Below are 25,753 nucleotides of genomic sequence, written 5' to 3'. Positions count from 1 at the left end.
AAGCCACAAATGGAATAATTCACAGTGATGCTCCGAGCTGCGAGTTTGCCCGTCTCTACAGGAGGAGAGAAGAGACGAGGGGCAGGAACAGGGTTAAAATGGTTCTTTTGGCCACAAAGAGAAGCGGGTGCAGCGTCTATTGACCCGCGGACGGTAAATATTTAGCAGATAAATCAATAAAGGTCACGCGGACAACAGGGAGATGCTAACCTCTGCTCCTGTCGCCGTGGTGTCAGTGACGGTGGAAAAGGCTGCAGGAGAGGGGCCAAACGTTGATGTCAGGATTACTCGCTTTATCAATAATCATGGACATTCATATGACAGTATTATCACAGAACTGAGAATAATCATCTTGACCATTTCAGATGGCAAACGTATGCATTTGAATTTAATCTAATCTAAATGTAAAGTGCTTTTGTATTGTGATATTTATGTCACTTAAACTGTTCATTATACTGTTCACTGTTCAATATAATGAATGATGTTTAATAATAAATAATGGTAATATATGCAATAGAAATGAAAGAAAATGTAATATTTCTCAGCTGCTTTGTTGTAGCGGCAATAATAGTGACATTACAATTAGTACATTGTGATTCTTCTCACAATAATTGTAACACCACAAATTAGCTTTTCTCTCTCTCCATTTATCCCTTTCTCTTTCTCTCTTTTTTATTTTAACGGTATAGCGTAAAACACATTGAAGACGTACAACTACTGTAGGTGGTGGTAAATGTACCTTTTCAGTTGGTTGCCAACCGCCATTAAAAGCAACACAACAACAACAAAAACACTAAAATTTGATATTGTGAATTATTTTCAATAGTTCATAAACAATTCAAGAACAACTAATCTATGAAACAACATGAAATAATATTCCTGATAAATCATAGTGTACTAAAACATGAAAACCATATTTGGCCCAGAAGTAACGCTGATGCAGATAATGACAAATAAAACAGATTTTTTTTTAATCAAAAAACAATACATTTACATAACTGCTTTAGCTGAGTCATAAGTCCTGTTTTGGAGTCTATGTAGAGTCCTAATAACGATTATTCAATTGCATAAGTAGATGACAATTATTTCAATAATCGATCGATTGTGATTCATCGGTTTAGTTGTTTTAGCCCTAATTACGGTACTATATTTTTAAGTTCAGCAACAGTTCAGGCACTAAATCAAACAGTATTACTCACAGCAGGTCATAAGTTACATTGTATTATTTCGTGCCAACTCAACTTTCTCAGCTCATTTGCACAAAATTGTCGGGGCAAAAACAACAACATTTGTGTTTGTAAACTTTAAGAGTCTGAGAAGTGCAGTATTTGATCAAATGGACATAGTTGTTTGCTTAAAAGGAAAAGGCTTGAATTAAATTGTCTTGCGGGCTCCCTCACCACAGAGCCTTTTAGCCCAATGTCTCAGTCATTTCCAGCTAAATATTTGTGCTTTCCAGTTACATTACTCATCTTTTTTATTTAAATCTTATAAAAGAACTGTTTTTGAAAAGCACAAGCAATTTTACAGCATCTGTATTTACATAATGAAATGAATAGAGCAGAAACAGCGGTATAACCAATTAGATAACAACACAGGTCGGCTGGGGTTTTGTGCAGATATGGTGTTTTACATGGAAATAAACATATAAGCTTTCAGAAATGAGACTGTCAATTAACAATACACAAATTATGATACTCAATATGTTACAATGGTATATTTAATGATTTGGTCTAGCCCTAAATTAGATCTGAAATAGTCCTGCTATAGACCTGGTTTAGCCCTAATTTAGAGCTGAAATAGTCCTGTTATAGACCTGGTTTAGCTCTAATTTAGAGCAGAAATAGTCCTGTTATAGACCTGGTTTAGCCCTAATCTAGAGCAGAAATAGCCCTGTTATAGACCTGGTTTAGCCCTAATCTAGAGCAGAAATAGTCCTGTTATAGACCTGGTTTAGCCCTAATCTAGAGCAGAAATAGCCCTGTTATAGACCTGGTTTAGCCCTAATCTAGAGCAGAAATAGCCCTGTTATAGACCTGGTTTAGCTCTAATTTAGAGAAGAAATAGTCCTGTTACTGGTTTAGCTCTAATCTAGAGCAGAAATAGTCCTGTTATAGACCTGGTTTAGCTCTAATTTAGAGCAGAAATAGTCCTGTTATAGACCTGGTTTAGCTCTAATTTAGAGCAGAAATAGTCCTGTTACTGGTTTAGCTCTAATCTAGAGCAGAAATAGTCCTGTTATAGACCTGGTTTAGCTCTAATTTAGAGCAGAAATAGTCCTGTTATAGACCTGGTTTAGCTCTAATCTAGAGCAGAAATAGTCCTGTTATAGACCTGGTTTAGCTCTAATCTAGAGCAGAAATAGTCCTGTTATAGACCTGGTTTAGCTCTAATCTAGAGCAGAAATAGTCCTGTTATAGACCTGGTTTAGCTCTAATCTAGAGCAGAAATAGTCCTGTTATAGACCTGGTTTAGCTCTAATCTAGAGCAGAAATAGTCCTGTTATAGACCTGGTTTAGCTCTAATCTAGAGCAGAAATAGTCCTGTTATAGACCTGGTTTAGCTCTAATCTAGAGCAGAAATAGTCCTGTTATAGACCTGGTTTAGCTCTAATCTAGAGCAGAAATAGTCCTGTTATAGACCTGGTTTAGCTCTAATCTAGAGCAGAAATAGTCCTGTTATAGACCTGGTTTAGCTCTAATCTAGAGCAGAAATAGTCCTGTTATAGACCTGGTTTAGCTCTAATCTAGAGCAGAAATAGTCCTGTTATAGACCTGGTTTAGCTCTAATCTAGAGCAGAAATAGTCCTGTTATAGACCTGGTTTAGCTCTAATCTAGAGCAGAAATAGTCCTGTTATAGACCTTGGATCTGGTGGTGCTCAAAGCATCAAATATTTTCTTTTGCTGTACTTGGTGTTCACGTTTGAGAGCCACTTTGAAATAAAGTGTATTTTTGAGGAAAAGATATAACTGCAGAATTTCAGGAACATTGTCTCGTTCAACTTGACCTAACCTGGTGCCAGGCATTTATCTTTTTCATCGTTTTGTAAAGGTTTTCAGAGGCTCGAGCTCCTCTCCTAGCAACTATTGACATATTGAGTGGTCAACTGCATGCATCAATTCAGTGTCAAATACAATCATCACTATTTAGAATCCCTATTATTGAAATCATGATGATTTGAAACTATTCAATAGGTACTGCAAGCTAAGATAAATAAAAGAATAGACATGTTTTTAAAGTTCTTGATTTGTAGCTGGTATTCCTGAATATCGTTTATTGGGGGGGAAATTAACACATTTTTAAAAAAATCGGACAGGTGAGCGTGAAATCGGGGATGAGAGCGAAGGGAGGACATACACTAAATTGTCGGAGTCGGGATTCAAATTCACGACACTGAGGCCGGCTGTACGTGGAGCCTGGCATATGTGCTGCCAGGCAAGGCTAAACTGATTTAGCTTAGCTGCATGGATTATGGATTTTTTTTCCCACGGTGGGTGTATTTATTGTGCAAAACGACAAGCAAACTTGTCTCTCCACAGATCCGACCTGTATCTTGAGCTTTACCATTGCTGCATGGATGTTTGTCTTTTAGCTGCAACATGGTATGCAGTGAGCGGCTTCTCATTTCTGAAACAACCATGTGGAAAGACAAATCCGGTGGTCATGGAGTAGACGTGTGTGTGTTTGTGAAAGGTCAAATCATTGGCATCGAACAGAGAACACATCTAAAGAGAAGGGTAAACTAATGTACTACAGATCTGACCCCCAGTGAGAGTGTTTGGGACGAGCTGGAGACGGCTTTGTGCAGCGGTCACTCTCTCACATCATCAATACAAGATCAACTGTTCTGAAAAAGAATGCAACACTGGATGGAAATACATCTTTGAATATTACAGAAGCTTATTGAAACTATGCCACAGTAAATGTGTGCTGTAATCAAAGCTAAAAGTATATTAGAGCGTGACCTTATTTCCCTGTGCCAACTAGATGAAAGCAGTGCACTTTTAAACCTTTTTTAATATTTCTTAAATGTCTCTTGTTCAGTGTAAATGAATACATATTTCTAAAATGATGGGCTGCAACTAAAGGTTAATAAAATACAACTGCCGTAATAAATAACAGATTGGAGCAACAATAATAATGACAGTTAACAGTTTGATTCTGCCTTATTTGAACATTTACCATTTCTTTATCAGTACCTTCAAGGATTTGCAAGTTTGGCACGTTGACATAAAATCCTTGGTGCGGCGTCAAAAAGTGATTCCTTCAGATTTCCATTTGCCTGACTCTTGAGTTACCGCCCATCATATTTGGCTGCCATTTCCAGTCATTACACAAACCTCAGCTGTGTTAAACAACTGATTCATCCATTTATCACCCGTCCCACTCTTCATCTCACTATCTCTCCGTCATCGAGCGGTCCCCCCTCGTTATCCTCCAGCCCCCCTGCGTCTGCTTTTCCAGATCTCCCCATTTTCGTATCGATCCAAACACATTCATCCAACCTAAATGTATCTAAACTATATACCTTCTTGTCCTTTTTTCTTCTTTTTTTTGTCAGTTAACACGCTCCGCTACCTCCGCTGTGCCCACACAACAGCAATCCCCACAGGACACAGAATCAAAGCCCAAAGCCGTGGTTTTCACAGCTCTCAGAATGGTACAAATGACAGAGGAGAAGCTGGGCACGGCCGTGGCAGAGGAAGAGAGGTTCGGATTCACGGGGAAATGGTAGTGATTCATATAACAATCGTTCCAGAAAATGACAACATGGAGTTCAATATAAAGTGCCAAATCGGGACAATACACCTGAATGGCATAACGTGTGGACATTTTTGTTATTATATGTGTGCACATGAGTATCACTTCAAAAATGACTTAATCTGCCTGACGATGTCTCCTTTTTCTGTCTGACATGTATTCAACATCAGTTAAATGAAACAAGATGTCATTCCAATTGAGTGTGTAAAAAAGATGGTTACACCAGAGATTTGAAGACATCTGAGCCTTGGATAGAAAAAAGGCAAAATGCTGTTCAAGCTAAATTATAGCAATTCAATTTGCAATTCTCTTCTAAATACACACTTTAAAACAACTCCATTAAGATTTGACAGAAGACTGAAATATGAACTGATTAGATAATGGTAACCATGCATTTCAGCACATGTTTGAGTCTAAACTACTGGAAACACAATTTTAATACAAAATGACCAGATCATTTGTCTAATTAACTGCAGCCTTTGCGATTTGATAAAATGTACCAACTCAACAGTCATGATAAAACATTTTGAAGTACATAAGACATTGCTACAAATAAATATTACGATAAACAATCATATTTAAACCTAATGCCACTGACACATTCAAACTAAAGCAGTATTTTTCACAGAAGACAGTTTTGAATTATATATTTTTGTAAAAAAGAAACACTTCTATATTACTCAAGTATAAGATTAGTGAAGAATAGTATAATGTAGTATATGTGCAAAAGTAGTATAGTATAGTGTAGCGTCGACTTGTGCAGAGACAGATAGCGCAGTGACGTCTAGGGACGGTCAAACATGGGAAAGAATCAATCTAAAAGCAATGTGCCCATCCAAGAGACATCTGTCACACTGGCAACGTCAAATCAATATGGGAAAGAGTGTCTGGAGTGTCTGCCAGTGTGGTCCAATATATTCAGTTTTCCATCTGGCAGATCACTAAGCACAGACAAAATGTATGATTCATGTCAGCAAAATTGTTAAATTGAATGAATTGAAAATGAAGGTTTTGTGATTTCTGTCATGTCTTTGTAATTTTAATGATTGTTTTTCCTGTTTTTGAATTACCTTGTGTACAAATTGAGCTCTTTCTCTAAAAGACTTACCTTGCCTAGTATTTGTGCAAAAGAAATAATCACACGACAAAAATGGAGCTCTAAAAATATTTTTCCAGCTATTCTCAGTATGATAAGTCGATAGCGTAATTATCGTGGTCGGCCAGAATCTTGTGAAAACCTTTATGCCGAAAACTCTTAATTGACAGTCTCATTTTAATCTCTGCTCTCATGTTTTATCTCCATTTCTATCCTTGTTCCACTCCTGAGCTCTTAGAATATCTATTACACCAAATCTAAGTCTCATTACCAAATAGTGATTCAAAAACGCTGCCAAAGTTAGATCTCCGTCTCCTAACGATGCGGAATGACGCTGCGGGCGGCGCTGACGAGGCCCGCGCCGATATAATTTCAGCTCCTCTTTGATGTAATAAGATCAAAACTGGTGCGCAGGCGGAATGATCAGGATCCAAGTGCACAAACAACAATAGCAACAAGCGCATCAACAGGAAGTAACTCTCCCAGAACAATGGAGGAAAACTAAACCTTCAGGGGTAAATAACAACGCAAGAATGAGAGCGCGGAGCGAGAGAAATGTGGAAAGTATGTTTGTAGCTTGTGTAGGAATCCACAATATGGGAGGAATGTATCTAGCACCAGCACTTAATATTACTTTAATTACTATGTACATTCTACGTACTGTCTCAAAACTGGAACAGAATCTATTTTACGAAAGTGTTGCACCCTTGAATGACACGCCGATACATTCCGTTTTGCAACTTTTATTAAGTCCACGGTTCAGAATAACACATTTGAGGCACGCAGGGTACAACACCCACAACACACCTGGGCCACACTCAACACAAATGAATAGGCGTGGCTGACCTACTTTTAACGCCACACGCCGTCCAGGTACAGCCCCTTTCATGAACGTTCACTCTAATTAAAGTGCTCCGTGCTAACATGTACAATCTAACACACAAAAGTAATAATAATTTAGCAGTGTATTGTACCATCACAATTAAATATCAGCATAATAAACTAGATGAGCAACAAAAGCATTGCAGTTTATGATCCGCAGCTTTAACTTGAATGCAGGAAAAATCTATTAAACGGTCAAAAAGCCCAATCTTTGTAATAGTTTAATAGTAGTAATAATTGTTTAATATTACAGTTAAATTAATCGTGGCCGGTATAAAATTATAAAAAATAATCGCAGTCGTGTTTTGATCATTGTAATTGTTATCTGGACTATACAGTCTCTAAAACAAATACGCAAAGACCTTTTAAATAAAACAATGGCATTAATTAAAACTATTATATAAACTATTTCAGATTTGCTTTAGAAATTCACTTCATTTGCTCTATATTCTTTGCTAAATATGCTCTATCTAGAAGCCTTATATTTCAACCTTTATTTGGCTGATCATGTATCTTAAAAGTCTCAGTTTACAGTAGAAATAATTACTGACTAGTCGACATCTGAAATTGTTGTTAGTGACAGCCCGACTAACAGTGTTTCAGCGCTTTCTTCCTTTAAGCGTCTAGTTTGAAATATTTCTGCATACGCTCGTAAACAGCTACTTTATTTTGGTTAAGGAAAATAGTTAATCCCACCAATGGGAACTTTTTATGTCTACAATAGAATTAAAGGCTCTTTTAAGGTTATTTTACTAATTATATATATATATATATCTATATTTAAACGTCTTAATGGTCTAACTTGGGCCTTCTTATCTTTCGGAACTGCAGTAATATGGCCCTCGTTGATGGTCAGATCCAAACAAGAACACGTTATCATAATGCAAATCTCTCCTTTGTTAGGGCTTGTATGTTTAGCCCAGGTAAATACTGAGACTGCAGGATTTGGCCTTAAACATATTTCCCTTGGTCTGTCAGCAGGACCAAGGTCGATGCACATCTCAGACACTCTGCGCGCCAAATCTGCACCCCAAATCCACCAAGCGACCTTTCTCTCCAGCAGCTCGTCCTGCCCGCTCGTCCTGCCCGCTCGCCCTGCCCGCTCGTCCTGCCCGCTCGTCCTGCCCGCTCGTCCTGCCCGCTTGTCCTGCCCGCTCGCCCTGTGGGAGGCGGGACGCAAGCGGCAGACGTTTTGGAGATGGAGTCAGGACTAAAGGGAATATGTGGGGCTGAACAAGATAAAAATATTAGAAAAAAAGTTTGAAACTACAAACTTTTGGTTTGCTTCTTGTCCTTGTTCTTTTTTAAACCACAAGTAAGATGTTTTACAGACATAATATGATTGAGTGTAGCTCCCAAGCCCAAATAAATGTTTAGATTGGGACAAAAAGTGCATTACATTAAAAGACAAAAATGGCATAGGATGAACTTTGAGTGGAAGGAATGGAAGAAATTCAATAGCCTACTTTTAGAAAATAATCTTAATTCTATATTATTCACTAACCCAACAGCAACAAAAATCATAAAGGATGAAATAGGGCGAAACTTATTTTTAAACAAAAGCATTAGTGAATAAACCCATTGAGCCCATTGATGCCAAAGTTTGTGTTTAGCCACAAGCTGTTGTCGAAAACAGTTGGGAAAAGTAGTGATTGTCTTGTAATGTGCAGATAGAACACTAATCCAAATGTCTTGGGGAGTTTAAGCAGAAAGTTGTAATTGTGTGTAGATAAATCTCTGTAAGAAGTGGCAAAGGTGGGTTCTTTTTTGTAGGGCTGTAGTTGACTAAAGACATTCTTGGTTGGCTAAATATATAACCCGCGGATCAATTAGTCGACTAAAAGGAGTAAAAAAGCCTCAAGTGACTGACCATGTATCTGCCCCAAACTGCAAGACTGCAACTGCACAGGATTTAATTTAAAACAATGATTTTAAGTACAAGGAAACAGTGATAATCCTTTGTACCTTAAAAAAAAAAAAAGAAAAAAGAATCTTGTCTATAACTATTTTAATTTGAGGTGTTTTTTACATTCTTGCAGTCCTTATAATCCAAAGAAATAAATTAGTGTGACTAAGACAACATCCACTAAATGACCAAGTACCTAAAGAATATCACTGCAAAACCCGATATGAGCCTGAGACTGACTCAAATAAATATATTCTCAAAAAAGACCATTCAGAATCTGTTTGGAGATGATTTTAGAGAATGAGTAATGTTTAAGTAGATAACCGACCCTCCAATGGTCCTAAATAAACCTCTGTTGGTTTGGAGATGCTGAAAGTACCCTAGTGTTCTTTAGCTTAACTTTAAATGCATAAACATGTTACTTATAGGCAATGAACCAAAAAATATCAAATTAATTAAAATGAGAGGGAATGCTTTAGTATTGATCATTCCCTGTAACATTATTTTTAACTATGTGTCAAAGTAAAACGAGTGTAGCTTTTTCAGTTGAACTAATCAAATCTTTTGTTATATGTGGAAAAATGAATAAGTCTTACCTGTCATACATTCATGGAGATTTGTTGTGAGATTAAACCCAGAATGACTTGGTCCTGGTTCGTGATCATGACACTTTTGCAACACTGTGGAACATTTCTTAAAAAGGCTGCATCAGGAAATGGAGATTAGCACAAAATCTCAGAAATATCTTGGCATTTATACTGATAAGAATCTGTGTATGTGATAAATAGCAGCATTTCTGAAGTTAAGCTTTGAAAATGCCCCTCGGAATCTTGACCTTATATTCTGTCCATAATTTGACGTTTATATGCGGCGGGACCGTCCACACGACGGCACATCTGGTGGAGCAGTCTTGGATGAAGTGGCTTAGGTTCAAAAGCCAATCTGGGTCATTTGCCTCACTCCCATCTGGTGTTTGTCGACTGAGTGTGCGCAAATTACGGGCAAAACTCTCAAATTTGTCTTTCGATTTGGCCAAGAAGCGCTATGATCACGGTAGAAATGAGAGCTGCATGATATAGTATATCCAAAGTTAATTAACATCACAATAAACATTATTTCATCTGCAAATACCAAAACATCCTGTCTTATAATAAAGCCTGTCAACCCTGTAGTTTAGAGCTCTACAAACTTTATATTATTAAAGTTCTCTCTTAGTTGTGTTTAAATGATCACTTTGAACAGGATACTTATACAAAATCTTGCCAATCTAATTACAGTCACAATGCTTCAAAATTGCAGCTTTGATATTTTTCCAAAATAGTACATTTGAGTAAAAACTTGCAGTAGAATTAAGTGTAGGTTTTATGTTTCACAAGATTGACAACATCAAAAAGGTACTTTTATGCTCCAATAAGCCAATTTAAATGTAATGCTGGGCCTACGTGTTACAAGTCACAAACTGTGCCTTTTCTGGGCGTTACAGACATGTCTGCTTCTACTCATTTAATGCTCCTGAGTGACATCTAATAAAAGCCATCCACAGGTAAGCTTTAGCCATTTATTTTTTCAGACAAACTTGGCACCAACTGTCAAGAGAGATAGAGTATTTCTCACGTCTTATTTGTACAACTACGGTGGCCCTACAGGGACATCCAACAGTCACACTATAACACATTCATACAAGCTCGACCTCAAGTGTGTACGCAAACCGCATCCTTTCAACTAAAACGTCAGTGGATCTCAATTGGCCGGCACAAAAAAAAGCCATTGTTGTAAAATAAAAGAACTTTACAAGTCAGAGTTGGAATCGAAACAATTCTATAATCAAGTACAAAAACCATAGGAGCTGTTAAAGAATGTTCAAGAAAGCATTTTCGCTTTGCCAGAACTTTTTCTGGTAAAGCGTGTGGTTTGGAGCAGAAATCCAAATTTTTGAGGAGCGCCAAATAAAAGTTTGAATGTCACAATGTCAGGTTTTCGTGTCGCAAATATTGTGAGAAGAAAACTCACAATTTAACAATGATTCATGATGTTTAATACCAAGACACTCCAGCCTGTGACCAGCTTTATCAAATCAAAAATTCTGATTAAGTTAAGATACACTTTTTTTTTATCATTGTCAAGTCAACAGCCAGCTTTTTTACATTCAGGTTTAGAGCACAGATACTGAAAGACAAAATGGTCACAATCATCATTTTTAGTTTGTACGGTTATATTGAAACCTGAATAGTCCCGATTTACAATTAACCCATCAATCTTGACAACCCTACCATGCAAAAGACTCTTCCAAAAGGACAAAAACTGTAAAAGATGACTGAAAATGCTTCCAACAACAACCATTATGTACCGCTGCACGAAACAAAGCTCCGTCGCCGTGGCGCTGCAGTGAAAGGGTGCCACTGTAGTAAAGGCAGTGGATGTGATTTCACACTATAGGTGTCAGAATCATTCAGACTTTAGAACAAATAATCCGACTGTGTAAGAGTTCAATTTAAAGCCTCCACTGAGCTGTGCAGGGATATAGATTGAGTCAGCTTTTCCCAGTCTACAGAAAGATGTTTTTTTAAGGGTTTTTTCTAGTTCCTCGTTCCACTCCTCCCGCACTTCCAGACACTGTTTTTGTGATGACACTGCATTTTGATTCTGTATCACGGATTTACTCCCTGTATATGAGTGTCAGAACGCTTTTACAAGACAAGGCAGGATCTCGGGTTGCACGCGGGGAAAAGGAGAAAGAAGCCGCGTGTAGTTTTGTTACAATAAAAACAACCCTTGTGGAAAATTGTGGTTTATGAGAAAGCTTTCCAAAGTAAGGAAGCGAGACAGGGTTGGAGCAGTAAGCAGAGCGCCAACGTAATATGCATGCGGTAGATGTCAAGAAAGGTCAGCGTCTATAGAGCATTTTACAAGCAGTGCCATCAGCAACAAAAGCAGCGATAATTCAAATTTATGTACACGACGCTTAAGACACTAAATTAGTCTCAGGGCAAAGGCCTAGTCCATTTCAACTGTCAGGATTGTGTTGTAAATGGAGGTAAAATGATTAGCGTTATCTAAGATCTAATTCCTCGTCTGCCTCAGCAAGACTTTCAGTGAGTGACAGGAGGATTTAACCAATAACAACAAAGTGTGAACTATAAGAGGAAGCAGATGACTTTAGTTAGTTAGGAAATATAAAGATAATAAGCGTAAATTAATTATGCTAAAAATCAAAACAATGATTTGGCGCCGAAAAAAATTTACTATTTAGCCCACCTGTACTTTATTCCTAACGTTTTCAACTTACCAGCTGCACACAGTTAATAATAAGTTAATTTCAGTTCTTTGTTTAAAGTGGGATCAAACACTCAAACGAGCTGTGCCTGAGGACAAAAGAAGAGAGAGCAGGGCTGAAAGTATTACGCCTGTTAAAAGCTATTTACTGTTAAAACACACAAACACAACATGTACACACATACACACACACACACACACACACCGAAATCAGCTAGAAATTGGTTTTGGAAGAATGAATAATAATAAACATATACAGTATATCAGGCACTATTAAATCAGGGTCATGGTGTTTTTTCCACCAATAGCCCAGTTATAACATTATTTTAACTCACATTCAGAAAACTACACTATTAACATCATTCTGTAACATGATTACATTTGACTCAGTTAGTTAAGTTAAATTAGTTTATTTATCTGAGATAGGGACAGTGCACAATGTACAATAACCAGGTTGTAGCTCAAGTGCTAATGTAGTTATTAGGATGTAGTTATTAGCCTTTGAAGTAGCTCTGAGACAAAACAAGGAAACAGTCCTATATAAAATGAACTCTCTGTAGCCATTATTTTTCACCTTTCCAATTGCCAAAAGCCTATTATTATTAACATTTGCATGAAGCACTTAGCACCTCGCTACATATGCACGCGGCTAATTTGCACAAAAACTCAAGCTGGCGCTAAACTTTGCAGCTGTGCTGTGGCATTTGCTCAGATGGTTTCATCCTTCAGTCACACTTGTGCTGCAAACAGACGGGTCTGAGGAGTCTGTGAGAGCCGAGAGCAGAGCTACAACTGAAAGGTGAAGACGCACCAGGATCTGAAGAGTCTGTGTCTGCCCAGCGCTGTGAGAGTCGAGAGCAGAGCTGCAACTGACACGTGAAGACGCACCAGGATCTGAAGAGTCTGTGTCTGCCCAGCGCTGTGAGAGTCAACCAACATAATAATTGACATTCGTAAAATAGGAAGAATTATCTAGATTTATAGACTGTAGACTAGGTTGGACTTTGATGTGGACGATGTGTGCCATAGTATTATTGGACATATTATGCTGCCTTTTCTCTCTCTCTCTCTCTCTCTCTCTCTCTCTCTGTTGTTTTTTTACAGGGGAAAAAAATACATAAGTAAATAAATATCAGCTTGTTCTGTAACATTTCTATTGCATATGTTGTATTAATTATTATAAGGCTCTAATGTTTACTTGTTTACAGATAAACATTCTCCTCGTCCTAGACATGCACGAACGTCCTCTACACACTCAATGACAGCACAGCAGGTCGATTACTGTTTCCCCTAAAAACCCTATAGTTTATGCGCGGCAGTTCCCACATTCAGAGAGGCCTTTGCCCTTTAGAAAATATATTGCACACGGCTTATCTTCCGTTACCATAATGCGCACAGTGCTAATGTTATTTGCAATTTGGGCTATTTGTGTCTAGCTGATTGAGTGTATTTATATCCTCGCTTCTTTTGTAGACGAAGTGGAAGCCAGACAGATTTAGTGTGGAAGACAGGTTAACTGGGAAAGCAGGTTGCAATTTCTTCCACAAAATACCAGGGCTTTAAAAGATCAATACGCCGAGGATCATGGGTAGATGTGTCCGCGGCACCTCCTGCAGCTACGTGACGCACCTTCAACCATGCAGCATGCCAGACTCAAACCGCTCTCCTTTCACCCTCTGGACTCATTCCAGCATTAAAAAAACACTTTCCCAACCATTTTCCATTTCAGCGCTTGGGTCTTTTCCAAACCTTAATGTATTGACTGCGCTGTGCAGAATTCTGTACTTTATGCTGACACTTTTGGACCGGCATCACTGGCTTTCCCGAGCAGCCAACACCACATTTACCATCATAATAAAACACACTTTTTTTTCTTTCTTTTTTGCGTTATAGTGGTGACTCTAGTGATTTGTGAGTGGTCTAGCAGATGTTCCCGGTATAAAATTGGTTATCTCTGACAGCTTCAAATCAAATTAGATGCAGCACAGCAACATCTGGAAGTCGCTTGTAAATAATGTTGGGAGATTTCATTAGTGATTCTATTTAGACGTGAAATTCGCAGACACTTTTCATCAAACTGGGATTCCGGGCGAGTCAGGGGATAATGGTTTGCCGTGTCAACAAACCAGCAGCTATTTAGGCATTTAGCCGATGTTAAACGCATGGGAAAGCTATTTTGGACATGTGTCGTGTGGGCAATTTTCAGACTGGGTATAGTCACAATTCCACTTCAGATCTTGTGTTTCAATCAGTCTTGCAGAAATATGAGGGCGTGTGGATAGGCTGTCTTATAATTCAAACTCATCAACATAACCACAAAAGCATGTATACACTTGATGTTCATAGGATTGAAATAGAGTTTGGAGGACGCATAGTTTGAGAATACTGTATTGACTTGTAGAGTAAATAACAGCAGGAACAATAGTTTTATGGGCTAAATATATTGTGTGTACATTTTTGCACAAGTGGTACCTTTTTAGCATTTTTTTTTTGTCGTATGATAAGATTTGAGCTGCAGAGGGCCAGATAAGTCACCTCCAAGCCACCGACTGTGTTTATTCTGCCATTCATTTATTGTTGCTCCTGTTTTTATTGGTATTATCCTAAGAGCATCGCACCAGCCTCTGACATCTGATTCTGTTATGATGCGTTCTTACGTGCCGGTATGGAAAACACATCGTTTTTCCAACTCTTTTGTGGCCTCTGCGATTAAACAACTGAATTGGGATGGCAGTGTTTTTTCATGTTTATTGTTGGATTTGACTCGATGAATGCCTCTTTTTAAACTGTGTAATGGACACACTAAATCTATGTTTATGTATGTGTGCCAACTGCTCCATGAATGCTGCTGCCTTTGGGTTCAATAAAGTTGTCTGAATCTGAATATACATTTAGAAAAAAGTTTGCTGGGATCATCCTGTTTTTGGGTTATTTTTTCAGTGGCATAAAGTAGTTATCGTGATATTTAGCTGTAGTAATATAATAATAATAATGCATACTACTTATATAGTGCTTTTCTAGACACTTTTATATTAATTCACAAGGTGGTGGTAAGGTATTTTTGTAGCCACAGCTATCCTGGGGCAAACTGACAGAAGCAAGGCTGCAAATCTACGCCATCGGCCCCTCCGACCAGCATTAGCCATTCACACACACACACACACACACACACACACTAAGCAATGTGGGTGAAATGTCTTGCCTAAGGACACAACCTTTGGCCCCCAACCTGTGTATATCACACTTTTGCAATCGTGTCAGGCCTAACAACATGGTAACTATGCATCAGGAGTGCAAACAAAAGAATCACACTGGAAGATAAACGCACATCTCACACTTTAGCTGGACTTTAAAGTGACTTGTAAACATTTCAGTCTTTTTAGTATGATAAGTTGATGTATGAATCCAAAGCGGAGGGCGGGCACTTCAGTAAAAAAAAAGACCAGGTAATAAAGCTTTAACACATTTCTGCTGAGATCATCTTAGTCCAGAACGCTTCATTATTAATCACACATTATCACACGCTGGCTCACGGTTTCTCTCCTTGTAATAAATATTGAGCTGATCGTGGCTGAGTTTGCTTGCTGTTACTGGTACTGAAAACTCAAAGTTTTTTTTTTAAGAGGGCTGAAACGCTTAATCCAAATTAAATCGAGTAATTTGATTACAAAAAAGCTTGGATAATTGTTTATTGCTTAAATTATTTGTCTAATTTGCATATTTAATTTAAATCACGCACACGTCTGTCTATGGAGCGGAGTTTTGTTGTGTGGGCACAGAGGATGAAACAGAAAGCTCACAGAGACACAGAGGCTTAAGTGAATGGAGCTGCAAAATGACCTCAGTCATCATCTGCAGAGTTACAGTCAAAACAACACAAGGTAAACACATGTGTAGATGTTTCTTATTTTAAATGATGTGACATAAAACACAAATTAATTGATAGCTACTGTTACCATTCAGATTTAACCTGATCAGTTTACAATACAGTCTGGTGACGAGTTAATTAGACATTTATAAAGATTCTAACAGAATAAAATTCATGAATGTTGATTGTTTTCTTTCTTTTCTAGCTGTGACAGACATGGATCCCTTTAGAAATTAACAAGTAAAAGATATCAAAGTGACTGAAATGTGGCAGATGCACTTGTCATGGGCATTTGGCTTGGTGTCGGTCTATAAAAGTAAAATCATGCCGTTTTGGAGACATACTTTTTGTTATATGTTTATAACGATGAACTATATTTGTTGTTTTAAAACATGACTTACTTTTAAAAACTGTTTTACTTAATATAAAACATATAAAAATAAAAAAATACAAATTTAATTAGCTAAACTAATCGATAGATTACTCGATTACCAAACTAATCGATAGCTGCTGCCCTACTTATTAACATTATGACCAGATCCATTTTATAGCTGACAAAGTGCACTGAAAGCACAGCCCACAGCTAACTAAAGTGTTCAGTTGACTGTCAATAACACAGTAATTGCTTTGGGAGAAGCTCACAAACCTCACCTGCTGCAGATATTACTTCTGCTGAACTGCTCACAAACGAATTGTCCCTCAATTTTGAAGCTTTTTTGTTCCAGATGATGTACATTACACTTTTATCTTTGGCTGTAGCTGAAGGCACACTTCTGATGTGGTGCAAGATAGACTTACTCAAAAGTATTTAAAATTGTATCGATTAAATAGAGACATAGGTAACAATTTCAAAATGTTTCACAAGCCTGGTACAATGAGTTGCTTTTTACCAAAAGAGTTAACTGCAAATGGGAACTACATTTATTCCAACAGCCGTGAAGTACCTTAATGGCACTTAGCTTTTGCTCTTATATGGCATTTGCTCTGAATCCATTTGTTGTATTGTACTTCATGGACTATTTTCCACTTTATGTATTTCATGTTTTGTATATTAATTGTTTTGTGTCTGTTTCAATAGCATTTGTTGTGAGATGCTGCAAAACTCCCCAAATTAGACAATAAAGAGAACCTGACCTGGAAAAGACTGTGGAAAAGAAGACATGTCTCTGTGTTGAGCATAGAGCATTAAAGCAGAAATAAGTACAATTTTACCTAATGAAACATGCCTGCGATGGTTAAATATGTATTTCCAGGGTGTTTTGAAGTGTCCGTCGTCTCCCCCTGCTGTTTGGGCAGGACCCCAAAGACAACTCTCCTGAGAAACCCTGGCTCTTTTTTATATTTCTCAATGTGAAATATGTTGGTACATGAATATATTTTCTTATATAAAGAACATTTTATTTTCACAAGGGCGCTGTAGGGGGAGCAGAAAACAGAATGAATATATGAGTCAGGATGTATCAATCTCTGGGTATTATTATTAGATTAGTGCATTAAGCATAATTCGAATTGCAAAAGTTTGACTGAACAATTTTATGGTCAAGCACTGACTTGCAAATTATGTTTAATATTAGGATTCTGTTCAAAATGGGTTTGTCAAAAGGACTGAAAATCAGATACCAATCACTAAGTCAGTGTTGGGAAAGTTCACTTTCTACATGAACTAATTCAGTTCATTGTTCACAAATTTTAAAATTAACTAGTTCAGTTCATAGTTCATAATTCAACATTTTGATTCAACATTTTGAACTGAAAAATAACTTGTTCAGTTCTTTTTTTCAATATTATGCTATAATTGTTCTAAATTATTTCCACAGCCCAAATACAACCACAGGCAGCAATTATTGTATTAGTTTATTGCTGAAACTATGTGTCAGATTTCATTTTCATATCCAATTTTGAATCCTTACCCAGGATTTACATTCACATTGAAGGGACAGACTTCCCCAGAGGCAAAGTTTGCACAGAAAAGCAGATTGTTCCCATCCTCACCGACCTTATCATAAAACTCACGTAACTGGTCGTAGACCCCTGCTGCTCTGTTGCTGTTGCGTCCGTGCTGCTTTTTGTTTTGATGCGCATGCGCAGTGCGGTGCGAACCGCGAAATCTCTGTCCCCGCGATCTATCGCCTCTACAACTTCAGAGCTCTCACACTTGCCAGACACAGGCTCTTTTTGGGCAACTTAACGGTGTTTTTTCGCCTGGAAGTCTCTTGAAATCTGACACTTTATTGAACCAAAATAAAAAGAACAAAGGTGCCGTTCACAGACACCAGAATGAACGCGTTCATATTATCGTTCTGTTCAGTTCACGTTCCCCAAAATTATGAACACGTTCATGAACTTTTGTTCAATGAACGCGTTCAGGCACAACACTGACTAAAGTAGTATCAAAAGTATAATTCATTTTCATTTTCTGAATAGTTTTATAATGATGATTAAAAAAGAAAGTACTATTTCCTTTTGAAATTGTCAATGTTGATTTGTTGTGAGAGTTCCATGACTTAATTTATCATTCTTCAAGTTAGAGGTGGAAAATTTATACAAATGTAGATAATATTTCAATCCAATTCAATGCAATTTATTTTTCAATGTTATTTTAAATAAATGCTACAAAAAGAGATTTCAATTAAAATGAAAAAAGATATGTTGTATACTTTCATATAAGGGTATATGGTGATATTTCTGTACCTTTGAGATTAATTTTACAGACATTTCACATGTATCTGATAATTCAATCTCAACTAATACGTTCAAAGAGAACTAAGTATATTTGATGATAGAGCTCCCCTTGAAGCTCACTTGTGAAAATACACTGTCAGAGAACAGACCCAAAACCTTTATATAAAAATATATATATGTATTTTTTTTAAAAGAGCCAGGGTTTCCCCGGAGAGTTGTCTTTGTGTCGAGGTCAGTGAATGTTGCGTGGCTGGTTTTCTGCCCTGAGACAACAGGGGGCGAAGGTGGACACTTTGAAAGCCCCGTCAAAACATATTTACGGCATATTTACCATCACAGAGACCTACAAAGACTTGTAAAAGAAATGGCTTGGTTCTCCTCTGAATACATTTTGTTGAATTTACATGATATTATCTGACTAGTGTCATCAGGATGCTCAAAGAAAATCTAGATTCCTTTTTGTCAATATTGCCCACACCTAGTTCAAATTCTAAAATTATGTCTGTAACCTGCAATAATCCAAGGCTGAACTATTTTCTGACACGCAACACTTACGGTACTTTTACAGCAGCTTGAAGCGCGGCGTCCGATTCACCAGCGCCACGACCGCTGCGCCACAGTCCGACCCGAGCATTGATGTCTGTAACTTTGAAAGACCGCGTGCTGAAAAGCTCACTGCGTGTGCCTATTTCTTATTGGTGTCAGCCGCAGTCACAGCCAAAGGCCAAGATGTGGTGATGGCGTTGGAGAGGGGAGAGGGATATGATGGAGAGAAAATAGGGCAGATACATCGTAAGTACGGGCATACATAAAGAGACACAGAATCCTGCAATACGACAGAAAATCAATAGGCCATAAAGGGAGTTGCTGTGAGGTCCAGTGAATAGACAGGGCTCAATGGTATTTCAAATAAAAACCAGCATATATTGAAGGGTTTGGTGATTATGCTGCCACCTGCACAATAAGGGCACTAAGAATAAGAAATTGAGATGAACTGGACTGGACGCTGACTGAGCAAAAGTATGTTTATTTCAACATGAACCATTTATCTCTATTTAGCAAGCAATTTCCCCTTCAGCATTTGGAATAATTGAACAGCCAGGAAATGGGGTTCTACCAGAAGTAAAGGAAATCTATTTTTGCATAATTGTAGTGGAGATAAGTGTGAAAAAATAAACAGTATGTTACGGTCTAACGATCTTTGTTTAAGTTAAATGAATGAAAATAACTGGAGCAATGCAGCAATGTCGCACGTCACCTTTTAAAAAAACTTATTTTTGTTTTTTGGGGAACTTTCCTCAACTTTGTCTTTCACTTTTGGGCTTGGTATCAGCGCGAATCGATTCCCAGTTCAGACAATTTGATAAATGTCTCTCCTCATTCTTCGCTTACGTTTCACACTGCTCTCAGTTTAAGTGTGTTGGTGATGGTCTGGGCTTTGCTTGTTATTGCTTTGCTTTCAGGACCAGGTTTTAGCCAATAAACACTTAGCATTCACAAAACAATATGTATCTTCGGGTCAGATCTGGGGAGAGTGGACTCTGCTCACAGTAAGAATGCATGGTTTTCAAGACATTTTTCACACATTTACTGAAAAAAAAGGCAACATCGATATGATTAGACCTGTCACGATAACACATTTCGAAGCACGATATGTTGCTACAGAAAATATCCTGATAAACGACATTGAACTACTTTATGCAACTGAAACTATGACTACCGTAATCCCTGAAAACTCTTTTTTAATGTGCAATATTGTTAAAAACCGCAGCAGTTACATATCTAAATCAAACACTTAAATAGTAAGTTAGTATCTATAAGGTGTCATTATGTTACTTATTCAACTCAAACATTGTCTTATTTACCGTATTTTCCGGACTATAAGTCGCACCAGCCAAAAAATGCATAATAGAGAAAAAAAAACATATATAAGTTGCAGTGGAGTATGAAATGTGGTTGCAAGTGTGAAAATAACAAATAATATCACATAAGTCGCTCCGGAGTGTAAGTATAAATATAAGTATAAGTCTCACCCCGGCCAAAACTATGAAAAAAGCGACTTATACTCCGGAAAATACGGTATATAATACAAATATTTTCTGGACCCAAAAAATATGGAATTTGTAGAACGATAAGGCAATATAGTGATTATTTGGCATGTATGATTGATGCTATATGGCGGAACATTAAATAAAACAATAACCATGGAGACAAGCATGTGGCATACCCTCTACCAGAAAGGTTACACAATGCACCTTAAAGAATATGGATGAATTACATTACTGTATTCACAAAAAGAGAATTCCAAACAAATACTACATTCTACTTCCCTAAAATTGAAACTAAAAAAGAACAAAACTTGAACATTGATGATTTTTTTCTATACTGTACACACATTAAAAAAAAAAAAGTATAAACATTATGTGTGAGAAAAGTGTAAACTCAATACTCTACCACTGGGCTACATCGCACAGGGCCGAGACACAGCGCTCCGTATTCAGGTTGGATCTTCCAGGTGGTAAATTATTCATTTTGTCTTTCAGTGGTGAAAATGTCACTATAATGGACTGCCACACAGACAAACACCCCGTCCCATCCCCTTTAGCCATCGCACAGTCGTCACCATCCTGACCCGCTCCCCAAATCTGCTCCGAGATTGGTTTCCCGCGCCGTTATTTACAGCAGAAGACAGTATAGATTACCCGCGTTCTGTATCATCGCCGACGGCCGGCCTCGACGCATCGGCCCGCGAAACGCCATCCCATTGTAACTATGCACTATGACTGATTGCAAAAGCTATAATTCCCCTCACTCCGTTCAATTACACACACCGCCAACACAATTAAGGGTCCATCAACATAAACGCCCACCAATCGCCGTCAACACGCTCCGACGGGTCGGCCAATCGCGCAGGGGCAGTGGCAGCTTTCCACGAAACACGCCATTGGCCGATTTAGTCATCATGTATGTGACAGCAGCTGGTGGGTGGCCGGGACAGATTTAGTAACAATGAGAGCATCCCACAGTGAGTCACCAGCAACATATGTGGCCCGGTCTGCATGAGCGCGCACGAGGCGACCGCCGTAGCATTTGTTGTTGTACGCTCCCCGCAATTCTATTTATATGGTGAATAATTGTCCTCCAGACTCAGCTATTCCATGTGTGATCGCTGTAAACTTTAGAAACATTGGACCTAAAGGCCACTTTGTCTTGTAAAGGTCACTCGCCTTGTTAAGGCGAGATGAAATGTGAAACTGTGTATAACTAGTATAACCACAGTTCTCAGATGGAAAATTTGCCAAGACAGGAAATAATTGCTCCAACACAATATTGCAATTACACTGTATAACTCACTTCTTCATTTATAAAAAAGTACTTCAAGAGATTGTAGATGCACATAGAGGTTGGCAATAGATTGAAATTTAGATTATATTGTTGGTGTTGTTTTGAATATGTGTAGTAAAATTTGAATATTGAGTGTATCGCAAAACATGAGCTGATTAAAAATAAAATTGTGTGTAAAAAAAAAAAAAAGTGTGTTGTAAATGTTCAAATAAGGGTCATATTTCTGCACGTTTGTGATTCATTGAACCTCAATTTTAAACCTAATTAAATTTAATTAAAACTCAACTCATTAGGGCTGCACCAAGTCATCATCCAATAATCACAACCAATCAATTTTAGAAATAGTTGTCATTTCTCAAGTATTCAAATAACACAAAGTCCAAAACATGTCACGATCTGAGAGAATAGGTTTTATAACTGAGCAAGAATCACATAAAAATGCCGTGGGAAATGTGTACAACCTGATGTACAGGTTCGGACCAGAGGAGACAGATCCTTCCAGGCGGTTACGCCCAGACTCTGGAATGACCTTCCACTCTCTCTTTCTGCGGTCACTGGATTCTGCTGTTGCTGTTGTTGCTTTCAAGGTTCAGCTCAAAACCTTTTAATTACAGTGGTTTTAGGGACTGATTTGACTGTTTATTGTTGTATGCGTATTGCTCACTATGAGTTGTGTGTTTTTATTTTATTCTGTGTTTCAACTGAAGCACTTTGTGACCTCTGTCTGTGGAAGGTGCTATACAAATAAAATGTACTCACTTACTTAGTTACTTCAATCATCTCCACCAGGATGTCCTATGTTCAGTTCTATCCAGGTAAACTTTGGCCTTTTGCGTTCTAAACAACTAATCAATTAATTGAAAGATCAGTCGCTTGACTAATTAGTATTATAGGGTCTTTTCTACAAAAACAAATTCTATTCTGTTGGTTTTCTTTTTATTTCAGCCACAAAAGCAGAACACTCTTCCAGAATCATTCAATTGTGCAATGTTAATGTTAAATTACTAATTAAAGCTTTTGGCTTAATTCTTGGAAGCCTGACTTTTCATAACTGCTTTAATAATAATAATAATAATTGCATTCATCAGGCCGGCCACACCATCCCCCAAGCCTGGATAAATGAAACACGTGCTGTCATGGAAGGGCATCCGGAGTAGCGTTGCCAAATGGTCCTTGCAGTATCTGCTGAAGCCAGCGCACAATGGAAAGACCAACAAAGACAAGACAACAAATACATAATGTTTGTAAAGCCTGGCAGACTTCAGCTTTATATTGATCTGTTCAAACGTTTTATCCTTAAACCTGTTTTGAAGGAGACAGTTTGGAGCCTCTGGAGTGTCTTTTTCAGCTAACTTTCATCTTCTTTACTTTTTCAACAGCACAACACAGAGGCAGAATGGAAAACTGAAGTACTTGTAACATTGCAGCTCGTCTTCTAATTTAGAACGCACAATTTAATTAGACTACATAACATACAGTAAAACACCTTCTGATTAATTCTGACATTACTCTTTTGTGGTAATGAAGTGGATAATGATAAATAAATCCGTAGCGTGACAGATTTTTCTACTGAAGATGCTCCTAATTGCAATACAAAATAGAAAACACTGTACAACACGATCTCGCACCATAAATTTGCCACAAGATTTTCCCAGTGTGTTTACATCCGGCTCTACTGGCAAAAAATAAATAAAATAGTTAAGAGCGAGTGAGTTTTAAAAAGCTGTGCGACAATGACAGCAAAAAAAAGAAGCTAAAATCTAAATAAATCAGAAATTGAGTGGGAAAAACAGTGAATTTACCGCACCATTAAATGATATCTCGCATCTCGAGTTCTTCCCGCTGTGGTTTAGACTACCTCCTGCTGGATCACTGCGGATTTAACTCATTCTCTCTTATAATAAAAAAAACGACGTACACATTTATTGTAAGCGCAGTTATTCTATTCCTGGCAGAAATCCCGTTGTGTCGCCGACGCTGATCCGTGTCTCCACAGATCACCTCCAAAGACGTCAAAACGGCAGAACGCCCCATTACTTTTCTGCTCAGCTGTAGTGGGGTAACTTCTCGTACTAATTACCCTGCTAATGAAGAAACTGTCATTAGCCGTTCTACAAAGACATCAGTTACAGCACATAAAGCACAGCTCGCCGTGCATTGTTTTTACTTGCCCGCGAGGTCAAGTATTAAGTAGATGCAAACATAACCAAAAGCAATTACCCCTCGATGGGGCGAACTGAAGAGTGGAAATGGGGTTGTCTTTTAATTTGTGGTCAATTAGATGACTTAAACAAAAGGGGCTGTTTGCAGTGCGGTTGTAGCCGTGGGTAACCGCAGCCCTAACACAAGATGCTGGATTATTAAAACTCCTAAAACAGGAAAAATCCACTTCTCTGGATGGGCAAACATGGATTTTACTGTCAGGATGCTTTTGCTTCAGGGCTAACTAAGCGTGGCTGGACTTGGGGGGTTTGCAGAGTGGGCTTTGGAGAGCGGTGGTGCTATCAGCTTGTAGTGGTATTATCAGTTGAACGTATGGCATCAAAACAAACCTCTGGTCCTCAGGGAAATGCTCCATCGTTCAATTACAAAGCCTGAGTTCTACATGGTGAGAACATCTAAAAGCATTAACAACTTACCGTATGTTCCGGACTATAAGTCGCACCAGCCAAAAATGCATAATAGAGAAGAAAAAAACATATATAAGTTGCACTGGAGTATGGAATGTGGTTGCAAGTGTGAAAATAACAAATAATATCACTTATAAGTCGCTCCGGAGTATAAGTGTACAAGTATAAATATAAGTATAAGTCGCATACCGGCCAAAACTATGAAAAAAGGTGCGACTTATAGTCCGGAAAATACAGTACTTTATTTCTCACCCATTCAAGCGGATATTTTTCTGTTGAATATTATGTGTTGGATTTAAAAGAAAATAATGTCTTTAAAAAGTGCCAAATAACTTAAATCACACTTGTACATTCACCAAAACATTTGGACTAAACCAGGACTAAACATGGAACTACACCTGGATCAGAACTAAACAATAAGACAAAAATGGGCTCATTTTAAGAACATGACAAGTGTGAACACCCCCATAGTAACGTATATTGCATCTCACGTAAGGATGCCCCGATACAGCTTTGACAGTTACAATACCAATATTTATACTTTTGCTTCAAGTATCACGACCTGCCAATATCAATCGTTACCATTGCAGAACGTGTATTTCCTTAAAACATTGTGCACAAACCGAATGCAAATGTATAACCTTAATATTTATATGATTTATAGAGAGTTTGATGGCCAGTGCCAATACCAATAGTTTGGAATGCCCTGCAGACATTTTTGGACTGATATGTAGCAACGATTTTGATTTGATAATTTTCCCCCAAATTATTACTACAAACTCACCCACAAACCTATTTCCTACTGACTGGATAAGAGAGCAGCGTCGTCTTGTTTTCACACTAAAGTGTTTTTACAAAGCTTTACATTTATTCTTTAAGCAGCACGTCGGCCCCAAACTAAATATCGACCTCTGCTGGAGAAATGAGGCCAATCGCTGATACGCTCCAAAGTGCAAATATCGGCCCACTATATCAGTCGGACGATTTATCAGGCCAATATCTGTCTTTCTCTAACTATCCTTCAAGAAACAACAGAACAGATCGAAACTTTCTGAGACCTCATGAGAGGGAAAAGCCAAAGAAAAAGCGTATCACATCACGTTGTAGTAGCACCAAATAGGACATCGGCTGAACCTTTTTTCCGTTCCACCCACAAGCAAGCCACACAGTCCAACTTTAGAGACACGTTTCCCCGCCGCGTTCGCTCAACACCCGCCAGTCCGTGGACAGACTGAAGTTTTGGCGAGAGTTTGTGGAACTTGTTCCACTATCAGCCGGCGTGTCCCTATTACAGCGGTTAACAGAGCAA

At 38.1% G+C, this 25,753-nt stretch overlaps 2 protein-coding genes across 2 annotated transcripts in view; one reads left to right on the top strand and one right to left on the bottom strand.

Moving 5' to 3' along the window:
• nkain2 (sodium/potassium transporting ATPase interacting 2) overlaps positions 1-25,753 on the bottom strand; it is a 180,714-nt gene that overhangs the window by 150,521 nt on the left and 4,440 nt on the right. The window lies entirely within an intron of this gene.
• Positions 1,364-25,753, top strand: part of LOC140356210 (A-kinase anchor protein 7-like) — a 186,429-nt gene continuing 162,039 nt past the window's right edge. The window contains exon 1 of the mRNA XM_072441040.1: positions 1,364-1,367. The gene's annotated coding sequence lies outside the window, so the exon portion shown is untranslated. The remainder of the gene's footprint in view (positions 1,368-25,753) is intronic.

This window comes from Eucyclogobius newberryi, unplaced genomic scaffold (assembly GCF_026437365.1).
Source record: "Eucyclogobius newberryi isolate DKJ021-1_F unplaced genomic scaffold, fEucNew1.0.hap1 SCAF_1, whole genome shotgun sequence".
In the NCBI taxonomy this organism is placed as follows: domain Eukaryota; kingdom Metazoa; phylum Chordata; class Actinopteri; order Gobiiformes; family Gobiidae; genus Eucyclogobius; species Eucyclogobius newberryi.
The sequence above is the reverse complement of the archived record's forward strand: the minus strand, read 5'-3'. Positions and strand labels throughout refer to the sequence as shown.